Source organism: Copadichromis virginalis, linkage group LG19 (assembly GCF_057382275.1).
Source record: "Copadichromis virginalis isolate Kocher_CV1m ecotype Utaka linkage group LG19, C_Virginalis_male_GT1.1, whole genome shotgun sequence".
Taxonomy (NCBI): domain Eukaryota; kingdom Metazoa; phylum Chordata; class Actinopteri; order Cichliformes; family Cichlidae; genus Copadichromis; species Copadichromis virginalis.
The window spans coordinates 14,142,775-14,150,394 of record NC_140636.1 but is presented as its reverse complement, the minus strand read 5'-3'; the positions used below and the strand labels follow the sequence as shown (position 1 = coordinate 14,150,394).

General features: G+C 35.9%; 1 pseudogene; it reads right to left on the bottom strand.

The window, feature by feature from the left end:
* Positions 1 to 4,642: 4,642 nt before the first annotated feature.
* On the bottom strand, positions 4,643 to 6,462 carry LOC146685764 (uncharacterized; annotated as a pseudogene).
* Between the last annotated feature and the right edge of the window lie 1,158 nt (positions 6,463 to 7,620).

The following is a 7,620-nucleotide window of genomic DNA, read 5'->3' as shown; positions in this document are numbered from 1 at the left end:
CAGAAGAGATGGGGGAATCTTCAAGTGTTGACAATTTAATATTAAAATATGAATTTTTTGAGATATATGACATGGATGACTTGTTGACTTAGAAGCCACGAATTCCCCAATATGCAAATTTGAATGCCTGAGACCACATATGTGATTGGCTGGCTGGGAAGCCGTGCAGGCCCTGATTTGTGGATTTGAATTCCTCAGCCCTCAGATATGATTGGCTGGCTTAGAAGCCACGAAGGCCCCAATATGCAAATTTGAATGCCTCAGGACACTTATTTGATTGGCTGGGAAACTGTGCAGGCCCTGATTTGAAAATTTGAATGTCTCAGTCCTCACAGAGGATTGGCTGCCTGGGGACCTGGCAGAAATATATAGAAATACTATTATTAAGCATAAATACTACATTTAGTAGAAATACTATGTTTTAGCACAAATATTATAAAAAGAAGAAAAACTATAATTTAGCAGAAATACTATATTAAGCACAAATCCTATAAAAAGCAGAAATACTATAATTTAGAACAAATAGTATAAAAAGCAGAAATACTATAATTTAGCAGAAATACTATGTTAAGCACAAATCCTATAAAAAGCAGAAATACTATAATTTAGCAGAAATACTATGTTAGGCACAAATCCTATAAAAAGCAGAAATACTATAATTTAGCAGAAATACTATATTAGGCATAAATCCTATGAAAAGCAGAAATAGTATGATTTAGCAGAAATACTGTATTTAGCACAAGTACCGAAAAGTACCAGAAATACTATGATTTAGCAGAATAGTAATAACTTATTGAAACACAAATGCACAGAGGGACACACAAACACAGGCTCTAATCCAGTCAACCAGTCTAACTATGTTCAATTTAAATCCTACAATGACATGCTGTCAAATAAGGGCAGGGTCCTCTCTCTCCCACTAAACACACACACACACACACACACACACACACAGGGAGAGAGGACTAAGTTTCTAGGTCAGCCTGGGAGCTGCTGAATTTGAATCCACCAATCAGAGAGCCTGTTTACGTTTTCCCGCCAAAACAGGTGCATCTTTTTACACACGCAGCACAGAGACATAGACCTGCTTCTTTCAGTTTATTTCACATAGTGAGGATTCCCCTCAAACAAATGACCATAATTTCCTAACCATAGGGGCTAGAGCGGTCATTCTTACACCGTTTTGTTCAGAAGAGATGGGGGAATCTTCAAGTGTTGACAATTTATCATTAAAATATGAATTTTTAGAGATATATGACATGGATGACTTGTTGACTTAGAAGCCACAAATTCCCCAATATGCAAATTTGAATACCTGGAGCCCACATACATGATTGGCTGGCTGGGAAGCTGTGCAGGCCCTGATTTGTGGATTTGAATTCCTCAGCCCTCAGATATGATTGGCTGGCTTAGAAGCCATGAAGGCCCCAATATGCAAATTTGAATGCCTCAGGACACATATATGATTGGCTGGGAAGCCGTGCAGGCCCTGATTTGAAAATTTGAATTTCTCAGTCCTCACAGAGGATTGGCTGCCTGGGGACCTGGCAGATATATATATAGAAATACTATGATTAAGCATAAATACTACATTTAGTAGAAATACTATGTTTTAGCACAAATACTATAAAAAGCAGAAATATTATAATTTAGCACAAATAGTATAAAAAGCAGAAATATTATAATTTAGCACAAATAGTATAAAAAGCAGAAATATTATAATTTAGCACAAATAGTATAAAAAGCAGAAATACTACATTTAGTAGAAATACTATGTTTTAGCACAAATAGTATAAAAAGCAGAAATATTATAATTTAGCACAAATAGTATAAAAAGCAGAAATACTACATTTAGTAGAAATACTATGTTTTAGCACAAATACTATAAAAAGCAGAAATACTATAATTTAGTAGAAATACTATATTAAGCACAAGTCCTATAAAAAGCAGAAATACTATATTAGGCACAAATCCTATAAAAAGCAGAAATACTATATTAGGCACAAATCCTATAAAAAGCAGAAATAGTATGATTAAGCATAAATACTACATTTAGTAGAAATACTATGTTTTAGCACAAATAGTATAAAAAGCAGAAATATTATAATTTAGCACAAATAGTATAAAAAGCAGAAATATTATAATTTAGCACAAATAGTATAAAAAGCAGAAATACTACATTTAGTAGAAATACTATGTTTTAGCACAAATACTATAAAAAGCAGAAATACTATAATTTAGTAGAAATACTATATTAAGCACAAGTCCTATAAAAAGCAGAAATACTATATTAGGCACAAATCCTATAAAAAGCAGAAATACTATATTAGGCACAAATCCTATAAAAAGCAGAAATACTATGTTAGGCACAAATCCTATAAAAAGCAGAAATACTGTATTTAGCAGAAATAATATATTAGGCACAAATCCTATGAAAAGCAGAAATAGTATAATTTAGCAGAATAGTAATAACTTACAAAATTACAAATATGGAGGCATATTGGAACACAAATGCACAGAGGGACACACAAACACAGGCTCTAATCCAGTCAACCAGTCTAACTATATTCAATTTAAATCCTACAATGACATGCTGCCAAATAAGGGCAGGGTCCTCTCTCTCCCACTAAACACACACACACACACACACACACACACACACACACACACACACACACACACACACACACAGACAGACAGACACAGAGGGAGAGAGCTGCCGAATTTAAATCCACCAATCAGAGTGCCTGTTTACGTTTTCCCGCCAAAACAGGTGCATCTTTTTACACACGCAGGACAGAGAGGCACAGGATTATTGCAGCCTATTTCTCATAGTGAGGACTCCCCTCAAACAAATGACCATAATTTCCTAACCGTAGGGGCTAGAGCGGTCATTCTTACACCGTTTTGTTCAGAAGAGATGGGGGAATCTTCCAGTGTTAACAATTTATCATTAAAATATGAATTATTAAAGATATTAGACTTCTAATGCACCATAACTGAGCAGAGCGAAGCAAAAACTGCCTTGACTTGCCCTCAAACAACGCTTTCTAACTCTAAATCTATTTGGAGTATCGATATCATTCTTTCACCGTAAGAGACAGCAGGCTTTGGTGAACAGTCATAGAAATTTTCAGGTCTCTGTGGAAATCCAACAAAAAGTTATGACGAGAGAAAAAAGTGGTTCATTTCCACAGTTTGAAATCTGAAGAAATCTGAGCGAAGGACAAATTTCCTACCCTCAAACAAGTCCAACTCATTTCAGAACGGTAATAGGTGAGAAAGAAATTCTTGAATTGTGAGCGTCAGGAGTGTCTGAAGATATACGGGGACAAGCCTCATGTCTTAACTTTGCTTCGTTAAGGAGATATGACGATTCGAATATGCCTCTCATTACAGAAATGCAGCGATGATTTTGAACAAGCTCTCCATTCACTTTATATGGAGAGTTTTCTGACATTGTGTTAGTCTGAGGAGATTTGCAAAAATTCTATAAATCCCACAACAATGATAGTGACATTTTCTGAAAGCCAGCAAAAATACCTACGTTTTGATGTATAATTTGTGGAAGTTGAGTGAAAATTGAGCAAGTAGCAAACAGTTGTTCGGACATGAAGCGAAAATTGCAAAACCTTCAGTGGCACACTGGAAGCCAAGAGCATAGCAACCATAACAACACATGTATTTTGTGAAAAATCACAATTTTGCAACTCAAAACTTTAAGAGGCATAAAAGTAAAACAGTTAAAGATTTGAAAAAGCTGAATCATACCTGAATAGCCCAATAATTTGTGAACATTTTAAAATTTGAATGGTTGTTCTAGGTGAAAGTATGAGGAAGTAGTTAAGTTTCAAAAACAAGCAAATTTTAGCAGAATTGCTGAAGTTTCCCATTCATTTCAATGGGACAAATTAAAGGAAAAAAGTGGAATATTTTAAAAAGTATAATAGTTAAAAATACCAAAAGTCATAGCCGGCATTAGCAAAAATAGTTGAATAGTTTAAAATTTGAACGGTGAAAATCGGCTGAAAATTGTGGAAGTAGTTCTACGGCGAAAAGTGTACGGAAACACCCGGAATAATAATAATAAAGAATAAAGAGAAACAGGAACTCAATAGTGTGGATGCTTAAAGCATCCACACAACTAGAAAAATTTGCATTTCCTGCGAAAATGCAGTGTGGATGCTTAAAGCTGAAGCTGTATGCAAAAAGTAGCTGAAAAAGCTGAAAAGTTGCAGAAATTGTAAAAAGTTTGCAGAAGCAAAAGAAGTTTGCTAAAATGGAATAACTTAGCAGAACTGCAATATCTTAGAGGAAACATAATACTTGGCAGAAATACAATAGCATAGCAGAATTTAGCAGAAATATTGTAACTTACCAGAAACATGATAACTTCTCAAAAATACAAGAATTTAGGAGAAATAGTATAAGATAACAGAAAGAATATATTTAGCCAAAAATACTTAAACATTACAGAAACACTATGATTTAGAAAAATAGTACAACAGAGCAGAAATATTGTGATTTACCAGAGACACTGTGATGAACTATGAATATTGTAATTTTAAATTGAGACTATGTTTTAGCACAAATATTATAATTTGGCAGAAATACTATAATTTAGCAGAAATACTATATTAACCCTCTGATGCATGAATTATGAAAGCCTTGGTCAAGATTTTTTTCTTAAGTGCTTTTATTCTTCTCAGGACATGAAAAAAAATGTTTAACTCTTTTTTTTCCAAAAATATGTTTTTTTATAAAGTTATAAACTTGTCCACTCCAGTGGACTACATGCGCCTGAGCACTTAGCATGAAATACTGTGAATTTACTGTAAAAATTAATTACCTCGTGTTCTATTGTAAATATACAAACACTTGTTTGCTTGTATCCTTTGAAAAACATCTCAGCAATTTTTTTGGAACTTTCAACTCATAAGGCCCCAATGTTTAGACGTAAATAACAAAACCAATCAACAGTCCTAGCTGTGAATCCTACACCTGAATATGGCAAACTATCTCCAACAAGAGAAACATTTTTGAGTCTACACAGTTCTATAACGATGCAGGACAGTATTACCAAGCCCTTAGTAGCATGCTGGAAGAAAACACAAACTGACATCTTAGTCTCTGCATCTCCAAACAGTTCTATGTTCATCACACCTAGGCTGTGCGAAAGTTTGCAACGCATCCAGGGCACAATGGCACACAGCATTGCATGCAGATGTATTTGGTCTTCCGTGTGCACGCAACATCATGGCACCTGTTTGCATTTTTCACCTCGGTCAGTTGGGGCCAGTGATATCCTGTGGCAAACCTGACCTCACAGGCTACTTTGATGACTGCTCTCCACTTCACGGGTTGTGGGGTCCCACTGGGTCTTCCTCTTTTGCATTGCTGGAGGGTGAATCTCTTCTCTTGTTACTGACAGTTCTTTCCCATACAAGTTGGTGTTGTATGTTATATTATCAGTTAGATCTGCTGGAAACAGATGTCTGAAGAAATCTATGGGATCCTTCCCCTCCACATTCAATTTCCACTCTCCTAGAAAAGGAGGCAAGTCTCCAACCAAGTCATTGTCTTGGACTTTCCAAATATTTTTGCGGGCTTGAGTATGGTCAGGTGCCATGTACCCATCTCCCACAGCTCCCTGATCATACTGACCTTCCTCTTCATCCTGCCCCTCATCGTTCTCACTTTCTGCATCCTGACTGTCTGTGTCTTCATCATCCGTAGTTCCTATGTCTCTGTTCTGCTCTGGCAGCCACTCTCATCATCACTGGACTTATCACTGAACTCCTCATCACTGCACTCATCAATGAAATCATCATCACTGGAGCTGGATGGAATTTCCTGGACTATTCTGTACGCTGCCTTATTCTTTGCTGCATTTGAAGTCTACAAAATATGATAAAATAATTATTATAGTAACTCAAACTACAGCTGATCTGCACAGAAATATATATTTTAAATGAGTAGCTTATAAATGTAACAATTATATGCTTAATAATAACCAAAACAGTCCCAAAAAACAGTGAGACAATTTATGACTTATGTTAAAAAAAATATAGTGGGTAATGCATGATGTCCACTACAGTGGACACATGGTTAATTGTAGTTTTCTACATATTAGACATAACAATTTCTTATTCCAAACAGATAATATCCTTCCCTAGATGTTACTGCATATCATCATATTTTTTTTACCTGTTGGGCTCTTTTAGCATAGAAGGATTGACAGGATATGCCAGCAGTGGTCGGCAGGGGTGACAGTTTGTCTGCCATCTTTGATTCAGAGGAAATTTACTTGCAGTTGCACTAACTGAACACTGAATTGACCTCAATGGAGCATGGCAGCAGAGAGCACTCTAGAGGCTAATATGCAGTTCCACCATAGAAACCAATGCATTAAAGAGATATGTACGTTTTAGTAGCTGTCCACTCCAGTGACCACTATGCATCAGAGGGTTAAGCACAAATCCTATAAAAAGCAGAAATGGTATGATTAAGCACAAATACTACATTTAGTAGAAATACTTTGTTTTAGCACAAATCCCATAAAAAGCAGAAATACTGTACTATGATTTAGTAGAAAAACTATAATTAATCAGAAATACTAAATTTAGCAGAAATACTATATTAAGCACAAATACTATGAAAAGCAGAAATAGTATGATTAAGCATAAATACTACATTTAGCAGAAATACTATATTAAGCACAAATCCTATAAAAGCAGAAATAGTATATTAAGCACAAATCTTATAAAATAGCAGAAACAGTATGATTTAGCACAATAGTAATAAGTTAAACAGAAAAATTGGAAAAGCAAAATGGACAGCTGAAAAAATGCTGAACATGCTGAGGGTCCCTCAAATATACTTGTTAAATGACAAAAATCTGCAAAAAAATTTATTACAGCCACACAATCACAAATATGTACACATGAGGAAACACACATGCACAGAGAGACCCACACACAAGATCCAATTCAGTCAACCAGTCTAAATATATTGAATTTAAATCTTAGAATGAGATCATCCCATTAAAAGCCTTTCTCTCTCTCTCTCTCTCTCTCTCTCTCTCTCTCTCTGTCTCTGTCACACACACACACACACACACACACACACACACACACACACACACACACACACACACACACACACAGGGAGAGAGAAGTAAGTTTCTAGGTCAGCCTGGGAGCTGGTGAATTTGAATCCACCAATCAGAGAGGCTGTGCACTTTTCCCCACCAAAACAGGTGCATCTGTTTACACACGCAGCAGCACAGAGAGGCATAGGATTTTTGCAGTCTATTTCTCATAGTGACGACTCCCCTCAAACAAATGACCGTAATTTCCTAACCGTAGGGGCTAGAACGGTCATTCTTACACCGTTTTGTTCAGAAGAGATGGGGGAATCTTCAAGTGTTGACAATTTAATATTAAAATATGAATTTTTAGAGATATATGACATGGATGACTTGTTGACTTAGAAGCCACGAATTCCCCAATATGCAAATTTGAATGCCTGAGACCACATATGTGATTGGCTTGCTGGGAAGCCGTGCAGGCCCTGATTTGTGGATTTGAATTCCTCAGCCCTCAGATATGATTGGCTGGC